The sequence below is a fragment of the Hordeum vulgare genome, chromosome 4H (genome assembly GCF_904849725.1).
Source record: "Hordeum vulgare subsp. vulgare chromosome 4H, MorexV3_pseudomolecules_assembly, whole genome shotgun sequence".
NCBI lineage: Eukaryota > Viridiplantae > Streptophyta > Magnoliopsida > Poales > Poaceae > Hordeum > Hordeum vulgare.
In genome coordinates, this window is record NC_058521.1 from 575,148,477 (window position 1) to 575,172,022 (window position 23,546).

The window sequence follows — 23,546 nt, forward strand, 5'->3', positions numbered from 1 at the left end:
TTTGATTACCGGAAGGTTTTCGGAGTTACCGGGAATGACGAATGGGTTCCGGGAGTTCACCGGGGGGGCAACCCACCCCGGGGAAGCCCATAGGCCATGGGGGTGACGCACCAGCCCTTAGTGGGCTGGTGGGACAGCCCAAAAGGGGCCTATGCGCCAAGGATAAGAAATCAAAGGAAAAGAAAAAAAAAGAGGGAGGAGGTGGGAAGGGAGGAGGATTCCCTCCCACCAAACCTAGTCCAACTCGGTTTGGGGGGGGAGAGTCCTCCCCCTTGGCTCGGCCGACCCCTTGAGGGTCCTTGGACCCCAAGGCAAGGCCCCCCCTCCCTCCTCCTATATATATGGAGCAATTAGGGCTGATTTGAGATGACTTTCCCACAACAGCCCGACCACATATCTCCATAGTTTTCCCTCTAGATCGCGTTTCTGCGGAGCTCGGGCGGAGCCCTGCTGAGACAAGATCATCACCAACCTCCGGAGCGCCGTCACGCTGCCGGAGAACTCTTCTACCTCTTCGTCTCTCTTGCTGGATCAAGAAGGCCGAGATCATCGTCGAGCTGTACGTGTGCTGAACGCGGAGGTGTCGTCCGTTCGGTACTAGATCGTGGGACTGATCGCGGGATTGTTCGCGGGGCGGATCGAGGGACGTGAGGACGTTCCACTACATCAACCGCATTCTCTAAACGCTTCTGCTGTACGGTCTACAAGGGTACGTAGATCTCTCATCCCCTCTCGTAGATGGACATCACCATGACAGGTCTTCGTGCGCGTAGGAAATTTTTTGTTTCCCATGCGACGTTCCCCAACAGTGGCATCATGAGCTAGGTTCATGCGTAGATGTCTTCTCGAGTAGAACACAAAAGTTTTTGTGGCCGGTGATGTGCGTTTTGCTGCCCTCCTTAGTCTTTTCTTGATTCCGCGGTATTGTTGGATTGAAGCGGCTTGGACCGACATTACTCGTACGCTTACGAGAGACTGGTTTCATCGTTACGAGTAACCCCCTTTGCTCAAAGATGACTGGCAAGTGACGGTTTCTCCAACTTTAGTTGAATCGGATTTGACTGAGGAGGTCCTTGGATGAGGTTAAATAGCAACTCATATATCTCCGTTGTGGTGTTTGCGTAAGTAAGATGCGATCCTACTAGATACCCTTGGTCACCACGTAAAACATGCAACAACAAATTAGAGGACGTCTAACTTGTTTTTGCAGGGTATGATTGTGATGTGATATGGCCAACGATGTGATGTGATATATTGGATGTATGAGATGATCATGTTGTAATAGAAATATCGACTTGCACGTCGATGGTACGACAACCGGCAGGAGCCATAGGGTTGTCTTTATACTAACGTTTGTGCTTGCAGATGCGTTTACTATTTTGCTAGGATGTAGTTTTAGTAGTAATAGCATAAGTAGCACGACAACCCCGATGGCAACACGTTGATGGATGATCATGGTGTGGCGCCGGTGACAAGTAGATCGTGCCGGTGCTTTGGTGATGGAGATCAAGAAGCACGTGATGATGGCCATATCATGTCACTTATGAATTGCATGTGATATTAATCCTTTTATGCACCTTATTTTGCTTAGAACGACGGTAGCATTATGAGGTGATCTCTCACTAAAATTTCAAGACGAAATTGTGTTCTCCCCGACTGTGCACCGTTGCTACAGTTCGTCGTTTCGAGACACCACATGATGATCGGGTGTGATAGACTCAACGTTCACATACAACGGGCGCAAAACAGTTGCGCACGCGGAACACTCGGGTTAAGCTTGACGAGCCTAGCATGTGCAGACATGGCCTCGGAACACATGAGACCGAAAGGTCAATCATGAATCATATAGTTGATATGATTATCATAGGGATGCTTACCACTGAAACTATACTCAACTCACGTGATGATCGGACTTGGGATAGTGTAAGTGGATCATGAACCACTCAAATGACTAGAGAGATGTACTTTTTGAGTGGGAGTTTAGCATATAATTTGATTAAGTTGAACTCTAATTATCTTGAACATAGTCTAAGTCCACTTTGAATATATTTGTGTTGTAGATCATGGCTCACGCGACAGTCATCCTGAATTTTAATACGTTCCTAGAGAAAGCTAAGTTGAAAGATGATGGAAGCAACTTTGTAGACTGGGCTCGTAATCTTAAGCTAATTTTACAAGCTGGGAAGAAGGATTATGTCCTTAATGCTGCGCTAGGAGATGAACCACCCGCTACGGCTGATCAGGATGTTAAGAACGCTTGGTTAGCACGTAAGGAGGACTACTCAATAGTTCAATGTGCAGTCTTGTATGGCTTAGAACCGGGACTTCAACGTCGCTTTGAGCGTCATGGAGCATTTGAGATGTTCCAGGAGTTGGAGTTTATCTTTCAGAAGAACGCTCGGATCGAGAGGTATGAGACCTCCGATAAATTCTATGCTTGCAAGATGGAGGAAAACTCGTATGTCAGTGAACATGTGCTCAAAATGTCTGGGTACTCAAACCGTCTAGCTGAGCTGGGGATTGAACTCCCGCAAGAAGCTATCACTGACAGAATCCTTCAATCACTGCCGCCAAGCTATAAAGGCTTTGTGTTGAACTACAACATGCAAGGGATGAACAAGTCTCCCGGCGAGTTGTTTGCGATGCTGAAAGTCGCAGAGTCTGAACTCCGTAAAGAGCATCAAGTGTTGATGGTGAGCAAGACCACTAGTTTCAAGAGAAACGACAAAGGCAAGAAGGGCAATTTGAAGAAGAGCGGCAAGCCTGTTGCCAATCCGCCGAAGAAACCCAAGGCTGGACCTAAGCCTGAAACAGAGTGCTTCTATTGCAAGGGTATGGGTCACTGGAAGCGCAATTGCCCCAAGTATCTGGCAGATAAGAAGGCGGGCAAAGAAAAATCAGGTATATTTGCTATACATGTTATTGATGTGTACTTAACCGGCTCTCGTAGTAGTGCCTGGGTATTCGATACCGGTTCTGTTGCTCATATTTGCAACTCGAAACAGGAACTGCGGAATAGACGAAGGCTGGCGAAGGACGAAGTGACGATGCGCGTAGGAAACGGTTCCAAGGTTGATGCAATCGCCGTCGGCACAGTGTCACTTCAGCTACCATCGGGATTAGTGATAAACTTAAATCATTGTTATTTAGTGCCTGCGTTGAGCATGAACATTATATCTAGATCTTGTTTATTGCGAGACGGTTACTCTTTTAAGTCTGAGAATAATGGTTGTTCAATTTCTATGAGTAACATCTTTTATGGTCATGCACCGAATGTGAGAGGATTGTTCACATTAAATCTTGATAGAGATACACATATACATAACATTGAGACCAAAAGAGTTAGAGTAAACAATGATAGCGCCATATTTCTGTGGCACTGCCGCTTGGGTCATATTGGTGTAAAGCGCATGAAGAAACTCCATGCTGATGGACTTTTGGAGTCACTTGACTTTAATTCACTTGACACGTGCGAACCATGCCTCATGGGCAAGATGACTAAGACTCTGTTCTCCGGAACAATGGAGCGTGCAAGTGACTTGTTGGAAATCATACATACCGATGTGTGTGGTCCAATGAGCGTAGAGGCACGCGGCAGATATCGTTATTTTCTCACCTTCACTGACGATTTAAGTAGATATGGTTATGTCTACTTGATGAAGCACAAGTCTGAAACATTTGAAAAGTTCAAACAATTTCAGAGTGAAGTGGAAAATCATCGTAACAAGAAGATCAAGTTCCTACGGTCTGATCGTGGGGGTGAATATCTGAGTTTCGAGTTTGGTGCTCACTTAAGACAATGTGGAATTGTTTCGCAGTTAACACCGCCTGGAACACCACAGCGTAATGGTGTGTCCGAACGTCGTAATCGTACTTTGTTAGAGATGGTGCGATCTATGATGTCTCTTACTGATTTGCCGTTATCATTTTGGGGTTATGCATTAGAAACAGCTGCATTCACTTTAAATAGGGCACCATCAAAATCCGTTGAGACGACACCATACGAATTGTGGTATGGCAAAAGACCAAAGTTGTCGTCTCTTAAAGTTTGGGGATGTGATGCTTATGTCAAAAAGCTTCAGCCTGAAAAGCTGGAACCCAAAGCGGAAAAGTGCGTCTTCATAGGTTACCCAAAAGAGACAGTTGGGTACACCTTCTATCTCAAATCCGAAGGCAAAGTGTTTGTTGCTAAAAACGGAGCTTTTCTCGAGAAGGAGTTTCTCTCGAGAGAATTGAGTGGGAGGAAGATAGAACTTGACGAGGTTGTCAAACCTCTCATCCCTCTGGATGGTGGCTTAGGGCAAGGGGAAACCTCTGTCGTTGCGACGCCAGTTGAGGAGGAAGTTAATGATGATGATCATGAAACTCCAGTTCAAGTTTCTGTTGAACCACGCAGGTCGACGAGATCACGTGCTGCTCCAGAGTGGTACGGTAATCCCGTCTTATCAATCATGTTGTTAGACAACAATGAACCTGCAAGTTATGAAGAAGCAATGGTGGGCCCAGATTCCAACAAATGGCTAGAAGCCATGAAATCCGAGATAGGATCCATGTATGAGAACAAAGTGTAGACTTTGGAGATACTACCTGAGGGCCGCAAGGCTATTCAGAACAAATGGATCTTTAAGAAGAAGACGGACGCTGACGTTAATGTGACCGTTTATAAAGCTCGACTTGTGGCAAAGGGTTTTTTCACAAGTTCCAGGAATTGACTACGATGAGACTTTCTCACCCGTAGCGATGCTTAAGTCCGTCAGAATCATGTTAGCAATAGCTGCATTTTTCGATTATGAAATCTGGCAGATGGATGTCAAAACGGCGTTCCTTAATGGTTTCCTTAAAGAAGAGTTGTATATGATGCAACCCGAAGGTTTTGTCGATCCTAAAAATGCTGACAAAGTGTGCAAGCTCCAGCGATCCATTTATGGACTGGTGCAAGCATCTCGGAGTTGGAACAAACGCTTTGATGAGGTGATCAAAGCATTTGGGTTTATACAAGTGGTTGGAGAATCTTGTATTTACAAGAAAGTGAGTGGGAGCTCTGTGGCGTTTCTAATATTATATGTGGATGACATATTACTGATTGGAAACAACGTAGAGCTTTTGGAGAGCATAAAAGGTTACTTGAATAAAAGTTTCTCTATGAAGGACCTAGGAGAAGCTGCTTACATTCTAGGCATTAAAATCTATAGGGATAGATCAAAACGCCTGATAGGACTTTCACAAAGCACATACCTTGATAAAGTTTTGAAGAGGTTCAAAATGGAACAGTCCAAGAAAGGGTTCTTGCCAGTTTTACAAGGTACGAGATTGAGTAAGACTCAGTGCCCAACAACTGATGAAGATAGAGAGCATATGCGCTCCGTCCCCTATGCTCCAGCCATAGGTTCTATCATGTATGCGATGTTGTGCACTAGACCGGATGTTAGCCTGGCCATAAGTATGGCAGGTAGGTTCCAGAGTAATCCAGGAGTGGATCACTGGACAGCGGTCAAGAATATCCTGAAGTACCTGAAAAGGACTAAGGAGATGTTTCTCGTGTATGGAGGTGACGAAGAGCTCGCCGTAAAAGGTTACGTCGATGCAAGCTTTGACACAGATCCGGACGACTCTAAGTCGCAAACCGGATACGTATTTATTCTTAATGGGGGTGCAGTAAGCTGGTGCAGTTCCAAGCAAAGCGTCGTAGCAGATTCTACATGTGAAGCGGAGTACATGGCTGCCTCGGAGGCAGCTAAGGAGGGTGTCTCGATGAAGCAGTTCATGACGGATCTTGGAGTGGTGCCAAGTGCACTGGATCCAATAACCTTGTTCTGTGACAACACTGGTGCCATTGCCTTAGCAAAGGAACCTCGGTTTCACAAGAAGACCAGACACATCAAACGACGCTTCAACCTCATCCGCGACTACGTCGAGGAAGAGGACGTAAATATATGCAAAGTGCACACGGATCTGAATATAGCAGACCCGCTGACTAAACATCTTCCACGGCCAAAACATGATCGACACCAGAACTGTATGGGTCTTAGATTTATTACAATGTAATTCACATGGTGATGTGAGGGCTAGATTATTGACTCTAGTGCAAGTGGGAGACTGTTGGAATTATGCCCTAGAGGCAATAATAAATGTATAGTTATTATTATAATTCCTGTATCAAGATAATAGTTTATTATCCATGCTATAATTGTATTGAATGAAGACTCATTTACATGTGTGGATACATAGACAAAACACCGTCCCTAGCATGCCTCTAGTTGGCTAGCCAGTTGATCAATGATAGTCAGTGTCTTCTGATTATGAACAAGGTGTTGTTGCTTGATAACTGGATCACGTCATTGGGAGAATCACGTGATGGACTAGACCCAAACTAATAGACGTAGCATGTTGATCGTGTCATTTTGTTGCTACTGTTTTCTGCGTGTCAAGTATTTATTCCTATGACCATGAGATCATATAACTCACTGACACCGGAGGAATGCTTTGTGTGTATCAAACGTCGCAACATAACTGGGTGACTATAAAGATGCTCTACAGGTATCTCCGAAGGTGTTAGTTGAGTTAGTATGGATCAAGACTGGGATTTGTCACTCCGTGTGACGGAGAGGTATCTCGGGGCCCACTCGGTAATACAACATCACACACAAGCCTTGCAAGCAATGTAACTTAGTGTAAGTTGCGGGATCTTGTATTACGGAACGAGTAAAGAGACTTGCCGGTAAACGAGATTGAAATAGGTATGCGGATACTGACGATCGAATCTCGGGCAAGTAACATACCGAAGGACAAAGGGAATGACATACGGGATTATATGAATCCTTGGCACTGAGGTTCAAACGATAAGATCTTCGTAGAATATGTAGGATCCAATATGGGCATCCAGGTCCCGCTATTGGATATTGACCGAGGAGTCTCTCGGGTCATGTCTGCATAGTTCTCGAACCCGCAGGGTCTGCACACTTAAGGTTCAACGTTGTTTTATGCGTATTTGAGTTATATGGTTGGTTACCAAATATTGTTCGGAGTCCCGGATGAGATCACGGACGTCACGAGGGTTTACGGAATGGTCCGTAAACGAAGATTGATATATAGGATGACCTCATTTGATTACCGGAAGGTTTTCGGAGTTACAGGGAATGTACCGGGAATGACGAATGGGTTCCGGGAGTTCACCAGGGGGGGCAACCCACCCCGGGGAAGCCCGTAGGCCATGGGGGTGACGCACCAGCCCTTAGTGGGCTGGTGGGACAGCCCAAAAGGGGCCTATGCGCCAAGGATAAGAAATCAAAGGAAAGGAAAAAAAAAAGAGGGAGGAGGTGGGAAGGGAGGAGGACTCCCTCCCACCAAACCTAGTCCAACTCGGTTTGGGGGGGGGGAGAGTCCTCCCCCTTGGCTCGGCCGACCCCTTGAGGGTCCTTGGACCCCAAGGCAAGCCCCCCTCCCTCCTCCTATATATATGGAGCAATTAGGGCTGATTTGAGACGACTTTCCCACAGCAGCCCGACCACATATCTCCATAGTTTTCCCTCTAGATCGCGTTTCTGCGGAGCTCGGGCGGAGCCCTGCTGAGACAAGATCATCACCAACCTCCGGAGCGCCGTCACGCTGCCGGAGAACTCTTCTACCTCTCCGTCTCTCTTGCTGGATCAAGAAGGCCGAGATCATCGTCGAGCTGTACGTGTGCTGAACGCGGAGGTGCCGTCCGTTCGGTACTAGATCGTGGGACTGATCGCGGGATTGTTCGCGAGGCGGATCGAGGGACGTGAGGACGTTCCACTACATCAACCGTGTTCTCTAAACGCTTCTGCTGTACGGTCTACAAGGGTACGTAGATCTCTCATCCCCTCTCGTAGATGGACATCACCATGACAGGTCTTCGTGCGCGTAGGAAAATTTTTGTTTCCCATGCGACGTTCCCCAACAAACTATACGTCGTTTCGGAGCTAACTTGGGTAAAATAGGTCATTCCGGAGCAAACTATGCTTATTAAGCCATTTTGGATCTAGCTAGGCTAATTATAGGCCATTTAATACCTAAGTTAGGGGGAATAGGTCATCTTGCAGCTACGTAAGCCTTATTATGTCATTTAGGAGAGAAATTAGCTAACTATAGGTAATTTTTTATTAAATAGGTCATTTTGGAGCTAACTAAGCTAATTATGTCATTTCGTAGGATAATTAGCCAATTTAGCCTTTCTTGGATGAGTCTAAGCTACGTAGAAGAATAGAAAGAGAAGAAGAAGTAAAAGGAGGAGGAGGAGGAGGAGAAGGAAGAGGAGAAGAAGAAGAAAAGAAGAAGGAGAAGGAGAAGGAGGAAGAAGGAGGAAAAAGAAGGAGAAGGAGGAGCTCCTTCTCCTTCTTCTCCTCCTTCTTCTCCTTCTTCTTATCCTCCTTCTTCTCCTTCTTCTTCTTCTCCTCTTCTTCTTCTTCCTTCCTTTCATTTTTCCTCTTTCTTCTCCTCTTGTCCCCTTCTGCGGGCTAAATTGGCTAAGAATGCCTTTTTGGAGCTAATTATGTCATTTCGAGGATAATTAGCTAAGTATAGGTCATGCTTTATTAAATAGACCATTTAGGAGCTAACTAAGCTAATTATGTCATCTAGGTGGAACCCTAGCTAACTATACGTCGTTTCGGAGCTAACTTGGGTAAAATAGGTCATTCCGGAGCAAACTATGCTTATTAAGCCATTTTGGATCTAGCTAGGCTAATTATAGGCCATTTATACCTAAGTTAGGGGGAATAGGTCATCTTGCAGCTACGTAAGCCTTATTATGTCATTTAGGAGAGAACTTAGCTAACTATAGGTCATTTTTTATTAAATAGGTCATTTTGGAGCTAACTAAGCTAATTATGTCATTTCGTAGGATAATTAGCCAATTTAGCCTTTCTTGGATGAGTCTAAGCTACATAGAAGAAGAGAAAGAGAAGAATAAGTAAAAGAAGGAGGAGGAAGACGAGGAGGATAAGGAAGAGGAGAATAAGAAGAAAAGAAGAAGGAGAAGGAGAAGGAGGAAGAAGGAGGAAGATGAAGGAGAAGGAGGAGCTCCTTCTCCTTCTTCTCCGCCTTCTTCTCCGCCTTCTTCTCCATCTTCTTATCCTCCTCCTTCTCCTTGTTCTTCTTCCCCTCTTCTTCTTCTTCCTTCCTTTCATTTTTCCTCTTTCTTCTCCTCTTGTCACCTTCTTCGGGCTAAATTGGCTAAGAATGCCTTTTTGGAGCTAATTATGTCATTTCGAGGATAATTAGGTAAGTATTGGTCATGTTTTATTAAATAGACCATTTAGGAGCTAACTAAGCTAACTATGTCATCTAGGTGGAACCCTAGCTAATTATACGTCGTTTCGGAGCTAACTTGGGTAAAATAGGTCATTCCGGAGCAAACTATGCTTATTAAGCCATTTTGGATCTAGCTAGGCTAATTATGGGCTATTTAACACCTAAGTTAGGAGGAATAGGTCATCTTGGAGCTACGTAAGCCTTATTATGTCATTTAGGAGAGAACTTAGCTAATTATAGGTCATTTTTTATTAAATAGGTCATTTTGGCGCTAACTAAGCTAATTATGTCATTTCGTAGGATAATTAGCCAATTTAGCCTTTCTTGGATGAGTCTAAGCTACGTAGAAGAAGAGAAAGAGAAGAAGAAGTAAAAGAAGGAGGAGGAAGACGAGGAGGAGAAGGAAGAGGAGAAGAAGAAGAAAAGAAGAAGGACAAGGAGAAGGAGGAAGGAGGAAGAAGAAGGAGAAGGAGGAGATCCTTCTCCTTCTTCTCCTCCTTCTTCTCCTTCTTCTTCTTCTCCTCTTCTTCTTCTTCTTCTTTCCTTTCATTTTCCTCTTTCTTCTCCTCTTGTCCCCTTCTTCGGGCTAAATTGGCTAAGAATGCCTTTTTGGAGCTAATTATGTCATTTCGAGGATAATTAGCTAAGTATAGGTCATGTTTTATTAAATAGACCATTTAGGAGCTAACTAAGCTAATTATGTCATCTAGGTCGAAACCTAGCGAACTATACGTCGTTTCGGAGCTAACTTGGGTAAAATAGGTCATTCTGGAGCAAACTATGCTTATTAAGCCACTTTGGATCTAGCTAGGCTAATTATAGGTCATTTAATACCTAAGTTAGGGCGAATAGGTCATCTTGCAGCTACGTAAGCCTTATTATGTCATTTAGGAGAGAACTTAGCTAACTATAGGTCATTTTTTATTAAATAGGTCATTTTGGAGCTAACTAAGCTAATTATGTCATTTCGTAGGATAATTAGCCAATTTAGCCTTTCTTGGATGAGTCTAAGCTACGTAGAAGAAGAGAAAGAAAAGAAGAAGTAAAATAAGGAGGAGGAGGAGGAGTAGGAGGAGGAGGAGGAGAAGCAAGAGGAGAAGAAGAAGAAAAGAAGAAGGAGAACGAGAAGGAGGAAGAAGGAGGAAGAAGAAGGAGAAGGAGGAGCTCTTTCTCCTTCTTCTCCTCCTTCTTCTCCTCCTTCTCCTTCTTCTTCTTCTCCTCTTCGTCTTCTTCCTTCCTTTCATTTTTCCTCTTTATTCTCCTCTTGTCCCCTTCTTCGGGCTAAATTGGCTAAGAATGCCTTTTTGGAGCTAATTATGTCCTTTCGAGGATAATTAGCTAAGTATAGGTCATGTTTTATTAAATACCATTGAGGAGCTAACTAAGATAATTAATACATCTAGGTGGAACCCTAGCTAACTATACGTCGTTTCGGAGCTAACTTGGGTAAAATAGGTCATTCCGGAGCAAACTATGCTTATTAAGCCATTTTGGATCTAGCTAGGCTAATTATAGGCCATTTAATACCTAAGTTGTTGGAAATATGCCCTAGAGGCAATAATAAATTAGTTATTATTATATTTCTTAGTTCATGATAATCGTTTATTATCCATGCTATAATTGTATTGATTGGAAACACAATACTTGTGTGGATACATAGACAAAACACTGTCCCTAGTAAGCCTCTAGTTGACTAGCTCGTTGATCAAAGATGGTCAAGGTTTCCTGGCCATAGGCAAGTGTTGTCACTTGATAACGGGATCACATCATTAGGAGAATCATGTGATGGACTAGACCCAAACTAATAGACGTAGCATGTTGATCGTGTCATTTTGTTGCTACTGTTTTCTGCGTGTCAAGTATTTATTCCTATGACCATGAGATCATATAACTCACTGACACCGGAGGAATGCTTTGTGTGTATCAAACGTCGCAACGTAACTGGGTGACTATAAAGATGCTCTACAGGTATCTCCGAAGGTGTTAGTTGAGTTAGTATGGATCAAGACTGGGATTTGTCACTCCGTGTGACGGAGAGGTATCTCGGGGCCCACTCGGTAATACAACATCACACATAAGCCTTGCAAGCAATGTAACTTAGTGTAAGTTGCGGGATCTTGTATTACGGAACGAGTAAAGAGACTTGCCAGTAAACGAGATTGAAATAGGTATACGGATACTGACGATCGAATCTCAGGCAAGTAACATACCGAAGGACAAAGGGAATGACATACGGGATTATATGAATCCTTGGCACTGAGGTTCAAACGATAAGATCTTCGTAGAATATGTAGGATCCAATATGGGCATCCAGGTCCCGCTATTGGATATTGACCGAGGAGTCACTCGGGTCATGTCTACATAGTTCTCGAACCCGCAGGGTCTGCACACTTAAGGTTCGACGTTGTTTTATGCGTATTTGAGTTATATGGTTGGTTACCGAATGTTGTTCGGAGTCCCGGATGAGATCACGGACGTCGCGAGGGTTTCCGGAATGGTCCGGAAACGAAGATTGATATATAGGATGAGCTCATTTGGTTACCGGAAGGTTTTCGTGCATTACCGGAAAAGTTTCGGGCTCATCGGTAGTGTACCGGGAGTGCCGGGAGGGGTGCCGGGGACCATCGGGAGGGGTGTCACGCCCCAAGGGGTCTCATGGGCTATGGGAAGAGATAAACCAGCCCCTAGTGGGCTGGAATAAGTTCCCACTAAGGCCCATAAGGTTTGAGAAGGAAAAAACACAAGGTGGAAAGAGTTTCCAAGTGGGAAGGTGGAATCCTACTCCAAGTAGGATTGGAGTAGGACTCCTCCACCTCCAATTTCGGCCAAACCTTTAGGTTTTGAGGCTGCCTCCTCCCCTCCCTCCCACCTATATATACGGAGGTATTAGGGCTGATTTGAGACGACTTTCTCACGGCTGCCCGACCACATACCTCCATAGTTTTTCCTCTAGATCACGTTTCTGCGGAGCTCGGGCGGAGCCCTGCTGAGACAAGATCATCACCAACCTCCGGAGTGCCGTCACGCTGCCGGAGAACTCTTCTACCTCTCCGTCTCTCTTGCTGGATCAAGAAGGCCGAGATCATCGTCGAGCTGTACGTGTGCTGAACGCGGAGGTGCCGTCCGTTCGGTACTAGATCGTGGGACTGATCGCGGGATTGTTCGCGGGGCGGATCGAGGGACGTGAGGACGTTCCACTACATCAACCGCGATCTCTAATCGCTTCTGCTGTATGATCTACAAGGGTACGTAGATCGCTCATCCCCTCTCGTAGATGAACATCACCATGATAGGTCTTCGTGCGCGTAGGAAAATTTTTGTTTCCCATGCGACGTTCCCCAACAGTGGCATCATGAGCTAGGTTCATGCGTAGATGTCTTCTCGAGTAGAACACAAAAGGTTTTGTGGGCGGTGATGTGCGTTTTGCTGCCCTCCTTAGTCTTTTCTTGATTCCGCGGTATTGTTGGATTGAAGCGGCTTGGACCGACATTACTCGTACGCTTACGAGAGACTGGTTTCATCGTTACGAGTAACCCCCTTTGCTCAAAGATGACTGGCAAGTGACGGTTTCTCCAACTTTAGTTGAATCAGATTTGACCAAGGAGGTCCTTGGATGAGGTTAAATAGCAACTCATATATCTCCGTTGTGGTGTTTGCGTAAGTAAGATGCGATCCTACTAGATACCCCCGGTCACCACGTAAAACTTGCAACAACAAAATTAGAGGACGTCTAACTTGTTTTTGCAGGGTATGCTTGTGATGTGATATGGCCAACGATGTGATGTGATATATTGGATGTATGAGATGATCATGTTGTAATAGAAATATCGACTTGCACGTCGATGGTACGGCAACCGGCAGGAGCCATAGGGTTGTCTTTATAACTAACGTTTGTGCTTGCAGATGCGTTTACTATTTTGCTAGGACGTAGCTTTAGTAGTAATAGCATGAGTAGCACGACAACCCCGATGGCGACACGTTGATGGAGATCATGATGATGGAAATCATGGTGTGACGCCGGTGACAAGAAGATCGTGCCGGTGTTTTGGTGATGGAGATCAAGAAGCACGTGATGATGGCCATATCATGTCACTTATGAATTGCATGTGATGTTAATCCTTTTATGCACCTTATTTTGCTTAGAACGACGGTAGCATTATGAGGTGATCTCTCACTAAAATTTCAAGACGAAATTGTGTTCTCCCCGACTGTGCACCGTTGCTACAGTTCTTCGTTTCGAGACACCACGTGATGATCGGGTGTGATAGACTCAACGTTCACATACAACGGGTGCAAAACAGTTGCGCACGCGGAACACTCGGGTTAAGCTTGACGAGCCTAGCATGTGCAGACATGGCCTCGGAACACATGAGACCGAAAGGTCGAGCATGAATTGTATAGTTGATATGATTAGCATAGAGATGCTTACCACTGAAACTATTCTCGACTCACGTGATGATCGGACTTGAGATAGTGGATTTGGATCATGTACCACTCAAATGACTAGAGAGATGTACTTTTTGAGTGGGAGTTCTTAAGTAATATGATTAATTGAACTAATTGTCATGAACATAGTCTAATGGTATTTGCGAATTACGATGTAGCTTGCGCTACAGCTCTACTGTTTTTTTATGTTCCTAGAGAAAATTTAGTTGAAAGTTGATAGTAGCAAACTTTGCAGACTGAGTCTGTAAAACCGAGGATTGTCCTCGTTGCTGCACAGAAGGCTTATGTCCTTAATGCACCACTCGGTGTGCTGCACCTCGAGCGTCGTCTGTGGATGCTGTGAACATCCGACATACACGTTTCTGATTACTACACAATAGTTCAGTGCAAGATACTTAATGGCTTAGAAGCAAGGCGCCGAAAACGTTGTAAAACGTCACGGAACATAAGTGATGTTCTAAAGAGATGAAATTGTGATTTCATGCTTGTGCCCTTGTTAAGAGGTACGAGACCTCCAACAAGATTCTTTGTCCACAAAGTAAAAGAGAAAAGCTCAATCGATGAGCGTGTGCTCAGATTGTTTGAGTACGACAATCACTTGAATCAAGTGGGAGTTAATCTTCCAGATGAGATGGTGATGGTTCTCCAAAAGACACTGCCACCAAGCTGTGAGAGCTTCGTGATGAACTATAACATATTGAGGATAGATACAATGATCCTTGAGCGATTCGTGATGTTTGACACTGCGAAAGTAGAAATCAAGAAGGAGCGTCAATAGTTGATGGTTTGTAAAACCACTAAGTTTCAAGAAAGGCAAGGGCTAGAAGGGATACTTCGTGAAACGGCAAAACAGTTGCTGCACTAATGAAGAGACCCAATATTAAACCCAAACCCGAGACTAAGTGCTTCCGTAATGAGGGGAACAATCACTGAGGCGGAGCAACTCAAGATACTTGGTAGATAAGATGGCTGGCAAAAGTCGAAAGAAGTGTATTTGATATACATGATGTTGATGTGTACTTTACTAGTACTCCTAGTAGCACGAGGGTATTGGATACCGGTTCAGTTGCTAAGTGATTAGTGACGCGAAATGAAAGCTACGGCATAAACGGAGACTAGCTAAAGGCGAGGTGACGATACGTGTTGGAAGTGTTTCCAAGATTGATATGATCAAACGTCGCACGCTCCCTCTATCATCGGGATTGGTGTTAAACCTAAATAATTGTTATTTCGTGCTTGCGTTAAACATGAACATGATTGGATCGTGTTTATTGCAATACGATTATTCATTTAAAGAGAATAATGGTTACTCTATTTTCTTGAATAATCACCTTCAATGGTTTATTGAATCTCGATCGTAGTGTTACACATGTTCATGATATTAGTGCCAAAAGATACGAGTTGATGATGATAGTACCACTTACTTGTGGCACTGCCGCTTAAGTCATGTTAGTATAAATTGCATGAAGAGGCTCCATGCTGATGGATCTTTGTACTCACCTGATTTCGAATCACTAGTGACATGCAAATCATACCACATGAGCAAGGCCTTGTTTTCATTGAGATGAAATAAGATAGTAACTTGTTGAAAGTGATACATTTTGATGTATGCAGTCCAATGGGTGCTGAGGCACGTAGTGGATATCATTATGTTCTTACTTCACTGACGATTTGAGTAGATACAGGAGTATTTACTTAATGAATCACAAGTCTGAAATGTTGAAAAGTTCAATTCCGTTTCAGAGTGAAGTTCGTCGTAACAAGAGGATAAACTGTCTACGATATGATCATGGAAATGAATATCTGAGTTATGAGTTTTGGTACGCAGTTAAGACAATGTGGAAATTGTTTCGCAGTTCATGCCACCTGGAACATCATAGTGTGATGATGTGTCTGAACGTCATAGCCACGCACTATTTGGTATGGTGCATACTATGATGTCTCTTATCGAATTACCACTATCGTTTATGGGTTATGCATTAGAGACAACCGCACTCACTTTAAATAGGGCACCGCGTATTTCCGTTGAGATGACACAGTATAGACTGAGGTTTAGAGAAATCTAAACTGTCGTTTCTTGAAAGTTTGGGGCTTCGACACTTATGTGAAAAAGTTTCAGTCTGATAAGCTCGAACCCAAAGCGGATAAATGCATCTTCATAGGATATCCAAAACAGTTGGGTACATCTCCTATCTCAGATCCGAAAGCAAAGTGTTTGTTTCTAGAAACGGATCCTTTCTCGAGGAAAGGTTTCTCTCGAAAGAATTGAGTGGGAGGGTAGTAGAACTTGATGAGGTTATTGAACCATCACTTCAACCAGTGTGTAGCAGGGTGCAGGAAGTTGTTCCTGTGGCGCCTACACCAATTGAAGTGGAAGCAGATGATGGTGATCATCAAGCATCGGATCAAGTTACTAGAAGCCTCGTAGGTTGACAAGGTCGCATACTACTACAGAGTGGTACGGTAACCCTGTCTTGGAGGTCATGTTGTTGAGCAACAGTGAACCTACGAGTTATGGAGAAAGCGATGGTGGGCCCAGATTCTGACAAATGGCTGGAAGCCATGAAATCCGAGAGAGGATCCATGTATAAAACAAAGTGTAGACTTTGAAAGAACTACTTGATGGTCATAAGACTATTGAGTAAAGATGGATCTTTAAAAGAAGACAGACGATGATGGTGATAAGTCACTATTAAGAAAAGCTCGACTTGTCGCAAAGATGTTTTCGACAAGATCAAACAGTTGACTATGATGAGACTTTCTCACTCGTAGCGATGCTAAAGGTCTGTTGGAATTATGTTAGTTGTTGATGCATTATTTATGAAATATTGCACGTAGGATGTCAAAACATTGTTTTCTCGACGGTTTCCTTGAGCAAACATTGTATGTGATACAACCAGAAGGTTTTGACGATCCTAAAGATACTAACAAGTATGCAAGCTCCAGTGATCCTTCAATGGACTGGTGCAAGCATCTCGGAGTTGGAATATACACTTTGATGAGATGATCAAAGATTTTGGGTTTGTACAAGGTTTATGAGAAACTTGTATTTCCAAAGAAGTGAGTGGGAGCACTATAGAATTTCTGATAGGTATATGTGGTTGACATATTGTGGATCAGAAGTAATGTAGAATTTCTGTAAAGCATACAACGTTGTTTGAAAGAAGTTTTCAAAGGAGTACCTGGATTACGCTACTTGAACGTTGAGCATCAAAGATCTATGGAGATAGATCGAAAGCGCTTAATAGAAGTTTCAACAAGATGCATGCCTTGACAAGTTTTTGAAAGAGTTCAAAATAGACCAGCAAAGAAGGAGTTCTTGGTTGCGTTGTGAGGTGTGAATTTGAGTAAGACTCAAAACCCGACCACGGCAGAATAAAGAGAATAGACGAAGGTCATCTTCTATGCCTTAGCCGTAGAATCTAAAGTATGCCATACTGTGTACCGCACCTGAAGTGTGCCTTGACTCAAAGTATGTTGAGAGGTACAGAGAGTGATCCATGATTGAATCACTAGCAGCGGTCGAAATTTATCCTTAGTAACTAATGGACTAAGGAATTTTTCTCGATTATGGAGGTGGTTAAAGAGTTCGTCGTAAAGGGTTACGTCGATGCAAGCTTTGACACTAATCCGAATAACTATGAGTAGTGAAACGGATTCGTATAGTAGAGTAGATATTTGGAGTATTTCCGAATAGCACGTAGTAGCAGCATCTATAAGATGACATAAAGATTTGTAAAGAACGCACGGATCTGAAAGTTTCAGAACCGTTGACTAAAACCTCTCTCACAAGCAAGACGTGATCAGACCCCATAACTATATGGGTGTTGGATTCGTTGGAATCACATGGTGATGTGAACTAGATTATTGACTCTAGTGCAAGTGGGAGACTGTTGGAAATATGCCCTAGAGGCAATAATAAATTAGTTATTATTATATTTCTTAGTTCATGATAATCGTTTATTATCCATGCTATAATTGTATTGATTGGAAACACAATACTTGTGTGGATACATAGACAAAACACTGTCCCTAGTAAGCCTCTAGTTGACTAGCTCGTTGATCAAAGATGGTCAAGGTTTCCTGGCCATAGGCAAGTGTTGTCACTTGATAACGGGATCACATCATTAGGAGAATCATGTGATGGACTAGACCCAAACTAATAGACGTAGCATGTTGATCGTGTCATTTTGTTGCTACTGTTTTCTGCGTGTCAAGTATTTATTCCTATGACCATGAGATCATATAACTCACTGACACCGGAGGAATGCTTTGTGTGTATCAAACGTCGCAACGTAACTGGGTGACTATAAAGATGCTCTACAGGTATCTCCGAAGGTGTTAGTTGAGTTAGTATGGATCAAGACTGGGATTTGTCACTCCGTGTGACGGAGAGGTATCTCGGGGCCCACTCGGTAATACAACATCACACATAAGCCTTGCAAGCAATGTAACTTAGTGTAAGTTGCGGGATCTTGTATTACGGAACGAGTAAAGAGACTTGCCAGTAAACGAGATTGAAATAGGTATACGGATACTGACGATCGAATCTCGGGCAAGTAACATACCGAAGGACAAAGGGAATGACATACGGGATTATATGAATCCTTGGCACTGAGGTTCAAACGATAAGATCTTCGTAGAATATGTAGGATCCAATATGGGCATCCAGGTCCCGCTATTGGATATTGACCGAGGAGTCACTCGGGTCATGTCTACATAGTTCTCGAACCCGCAGGGTCTGCACACTTAAGGTTCGACGTTGTTTTATGCGTATTTGAGTTATATGGTTGGTTACCGAATGTTGTTCGGAGTCCCGGATGAGATCACGGACGTCGCGAGGGTTTCCGGAATGGTCCGGAAACGAAGATTGATATATAGGATGACCTCATTTGGTTACCGGAAGGTTTTCGTGCATTACCGGAAAAGTTTCGGGCTCATCGGTAGTGTACCGGGAGTGCCGGGAGGGGTGCCGGGGACCATCGGGAGGGGTGTCACGCCCCAAGGGGTCTCATGGGCTATGGGAAGAGATAAACCAGCCCCTAGTGGGCTGGAATAAGTTCCCACTAAGGCCCACAAGGTTTGAGAAGGAAAAAACACAAGGTGGAAAGAGTTTCCAAGTGGGAAGGTGGAATCCTACTCCAAGTAGGATTGGAGTAGGACTCCTCCACCTCCAATTTCGGCCAAACCTTTAGGTTTTGAGGCTGCCTCCTCCCCTCCCTCCCACCTATATATACGGAGGTATTAGGGCTGATTTGAGACGACTTTCTCACGGCTGCCCGACCACATACCTCCATAGTTTTTCCTCTAGATCACGTTTCTGCGGAGCTCGGGCGGAGCCCTGCTGAGACAAGATCATCACCAACCTCCGGAGCGCCGTCACGCTGCCGGAGAACTCTTCTACCTCTCCGTCTCTCTTGCTGGATCAAGAAGGCCGAGATCATCGTCGAGCTGTACGTGTGCTGAACGCGGAGGTGCCGTCCGTTCGGTACTAGATCGTGGGACTGATCGCGGGATTGTTCGCGGGGCGGATCGAGGGACGTGAGGACGTTCCACTACATCAACCGCGATCTCTAATCGCTTCTGCTGTATGATCTACAAGGGTACGTAGATCGCTCATCCCCTCTCGTAGATGAACATCACCATGATAGGTCTTCGTGCGCGTAGGAAAATTTTTGTTTCCCATGCGACGTTCCCGAACATAAGTTAGGGGGAATAAGTCATCTTGCACGTACGTAAGCCTTATTATGTCATTTAGGAGAGAACTTAGCTAACTATAGGTCATTTTTTATTAAATAGGTCATTTTGGAGCTAACTAAGCTAATTATGTCATTTCATAGGATAATTAGCCAATTTAGCCTTTCTTGGATGAGTCTAAACTACGTAGAAGAAGAGAAAGCGAAGAAGAATTAAAAGAAGGAGGAGGAGGAGGAGGAGGAGAAGGAGAAGAAGAAGAAAAGAAGAAGGAGAAGGCGAAGGAGGAAGAAGGAGAAGGAGGAGCTCCTTCTCCTTCTTCTCCTCCTTCTTCTCCTTCTTCTTATCCTCCTCCTTCTCCTTCTTCTTCTTCTTCTTCTCTTCTTCTTCTTCCTTCCTTTCATTTTTCCTCTTTCTTCTCCTCTTGTCCCCTTCTTCGGGCTAAATTGGCTAAGAATGCCTTTTTGGAGCTACTTATGTCATTTCGAGGATAATTAGCTAAGTATAGGTCATGTTTTATTAAATAGACCATTTAGGAGCTAACTAAGCTAATTATGTCATCTAGGTGGAACCCTAGCTAAGTATACGTCATTTCGGAGCTAACTTGGATAAAATAGGTCATTCTGGAGCAAACTATGCTTATTAAGCCATTTTGGATCTAGCTAGGCTAATTATAGGCCATTTAATACCTAAGTTAGGGGGAATAGGTCATCTTGGACCTACGTAAGCCTTATTATGTCATTTAGGAGAGAACTTAGCTAACTATGGGTCATTTTTTATTAAATAGGTCATTTTGGAGCTAACTAAGCTAATTATGTCATTTCGTAGGATAATTAGCCAATTTAGCCTTTCTTGGAGCTAACTAAGCAAATTATGTCATTTAGATGGAAGTCTACCTATTTTTTTAAACACTAGAAATAACATACCATTATCGTCATCACAGCGGTGAAGCACGGTGGCTCTGGCTTGTTTCACCTGGAGAAGGCTCGATTGTAGAAGGGTCGTGCGATATGTGTCTGGGTTAATGTGAGGTTCGTAATCCTCTTCATTGAGGGTAGGTGGTCTAAAATGTGGTGGCACTTCATAAACGACATCCCAACCTTTGAGATTTCGATCAGTTTGGCAGGCCCACGGTAGATAGAAAACTTGTGTCGCCTATTGAGCCGTAATATAGACATCGGGAACATCTAAGTGGGTGTTTTGGTTGATTTCGACTAGTCCTATATGTTTATGAACTTCTAGTCTCCCTCGGCTCAAACCATTAACATTTGAAGACTACGACGGTCGGTGGGTTTTCACCATAGAATAGAAGTTCATAAATTGCTTCAACTCTTCCATAATACTCGGTGTCTGCTTCGCCGATAGCTGAGACATAACAATTTGTAGTCTTTAGGTCGGGCATAGATAGCTGTTTGCCAAAGGTACGAAAGTGATACCCGTTGATGTTGTATTTGTCAAATGAACGGACCTTATAGTCAAAACCATTAGAGACTTGTCTCAACTCGGCGTCCATAGACTCTGCATCAACCTACAAGTTTAATACGAAAGAATGGATGCATTAGCCGCAAATTAGACCAAGAAATCAAATGGGCCCTTAATGGTAATTAATTACCCTTTGTTTGAACCAAGACATGAAACCGGGATAGTTGCCTCCATGCTTTGCGAGAAGCTCATACTCTTCGACGGAATCCTTTTCGATGACCGCTCCATCCGAGAATTCGGTGACGTATCGACTATATCAAATATCCGGGAATAAGAATAGTTCAAAGCAATTAGAAGTTGCGGAACAATAAATTACCGAGAACTTACTCGATCTACGGCCGCACTTCTGTTAGGTTGGTGAAGATATACAATGAAATGGTCCGCCATTCTTCGACATCCAATGATTTCCCTTTTCGAAGCACCGGATGGTGCGAGCTTACCTTTGAATAGGGTGAGGTTGGATCGAACTTTTTTTCGATTGCCATCATTGTACCGAGGTTTCAGGTTATGCAAATGATGATTTTTGGCTTCGTAGTGTGCTGTCACGAAGTTTGCCGCCTCCTCAGTAATGAATGCCTCGGCCATCGATGCTTCAATTCTACGTTTATTTTTACACTTAGCTCGAAGTGTCTTCTGCATCCTCTCAGTTGAGTAGCACCATTGATTTTGAACGGGCCCCCATTCTTGCCTCGGTCAGGAGATGCAAAATCAAATGTTGCATTGGATTAAAGTAGCCCGATGGAAAGATCTTTTCTAATTTGCAGATCAACTCTGGCGCCAACTCTTCCATTTCATCTAGCACGCCAGGCGATAGTTCTTTAGCAGAAAGAGAACGGAAGAAATAGCTCAGCTCTGCCAGTACTAGCCATTCATCCTCAGGGATAAAGCCACGCAACATCACCGGCATTACCCGCTCAATCCATATGTGCCAATCATGACTCTTGAGCCCAAATATTTTCAATTTCTCAAGACTCGCTCCCCTCTTTAGATTCGCAGCATACCAATCGGGGAACATCAACTGCATTTTAACCCACAATAGCATTTCCCTCATAGCTAGCCTTTCAAGATTGAACCATGCTTTTGGCGTCGCTATGCTTTGCTTTGCTTTCCGTTGTCGCAAGTTTTGCAATGGTCTATCACATAGAGCCTCCAGGTCGATTCTAGCCTTAGGATTATCTTTTGACTTCCCCTCTATGCCGAACAATGTACCAAAAATGGCATCCGCAATATTCTATTCAGTGTGCATCACGTCAATGTTGTGTGGGCAAAGGAGGTCTTTGAAGTAAGGCAGATCCCATAAGCATGACTTGTGAGTCCAGGCGTGTTCCGTATTATACCCTTTGAAGTATCCAGGACGCAAAGGATCAGGCTCGAGAGCGTTTAACTGATCAAGGGTCTGTTGGCCTGTCAACGCAGCTGGTGCAGTGTTTTTGACAACTCCACCTTTGATGAAATTCTTCTTGTCTTTTCTGAACTTATGGTCAGGATCCAGGAATTGTCTATGCATGTCGAAGCAAGAATACTTGCGACCAGCCTGCAGCCAACAGAACTGAAGAGCTGCCTTGCATGTGGTGCACGGGAACCTTCCATGCACACACCAGCCAGCAAATAGCGCAAACGCCGGATAATCATGCGTCGAGTACATGTACCACACATGCATTTTGAAATTTGTTTTGGTAGCCGCGTCGTAGGTATTGATCCCATTATCCCAGGCTTCTTGCAACTCATCCTTAAGCGGCTGCATGTACACATTCATATTCTTCCCCGGATAGTTGGACCCTGGAATTATCAACGTCAGGAAAATGTTCTTTCTTTTCATAATCTCTCCGGGTGGCAAATTTAGTGGAATGACAAATACAGGCCAACAACTGTATTGTGCTGCCGTCATACCATACACATTGAACCCATCCGTGCTGATGGCAACTCTAGGTTGCTTTGGATCTTTCGATTTGTCCTTATGTAATGCATCGAAGTGCCTCCACTCAAAACCATCTGAAGTGTGTACCAGCATCTTGTTCCGATCTGCATCTAGTTCGGTTCTTTTGCCCAATTTGTGCCATGTCATCTGTCTGGCCGTCTCTTCGACCATGAAAAGACGTTGAAGTCTTGGTACGATTGGCAGATACCGAAGAACACTAATGGGGATTTTGGTCTGATTCTTCTCACCCAAGCCGTTCTCTACCACAATATACCTGGAAGAATTGCAAATGGGGCAATAGTTCAAGGCCGCATACTCAAGCCTAAATAAGGCACATCCATTCTCACAGGCATGTATCTTCTCATAGGGCATCTTAAGTACACAGAGGATTTTCTCTGACTGGTACAGGTTTGCAGGCAGTACATGGCCTTTGGGTAGAAAGCTTCCAAATATCGTCATCATCGCGTCGTAGCATTCTGTGCCTAGGTTGAATTGAGCCTTTAGAGCCATTACTTGCGCGATCGCATCCAGCTGACAAAGCTCAGTCTGCTCGTGGAGAGGACGTTTTGAAGACTCCAACATTTCATAGAAGGCCTTTGCAGATTTCTCCATCTCATCGTCTGAATCCCGAGCATCATCAAAGTCTTGCACCATGTCTTCAATCCCGGTACCATGCTCGTGGGTGCGACGACGAATCACCTCAGCTCTGGCACGTTGGTCAGACTCACCATGA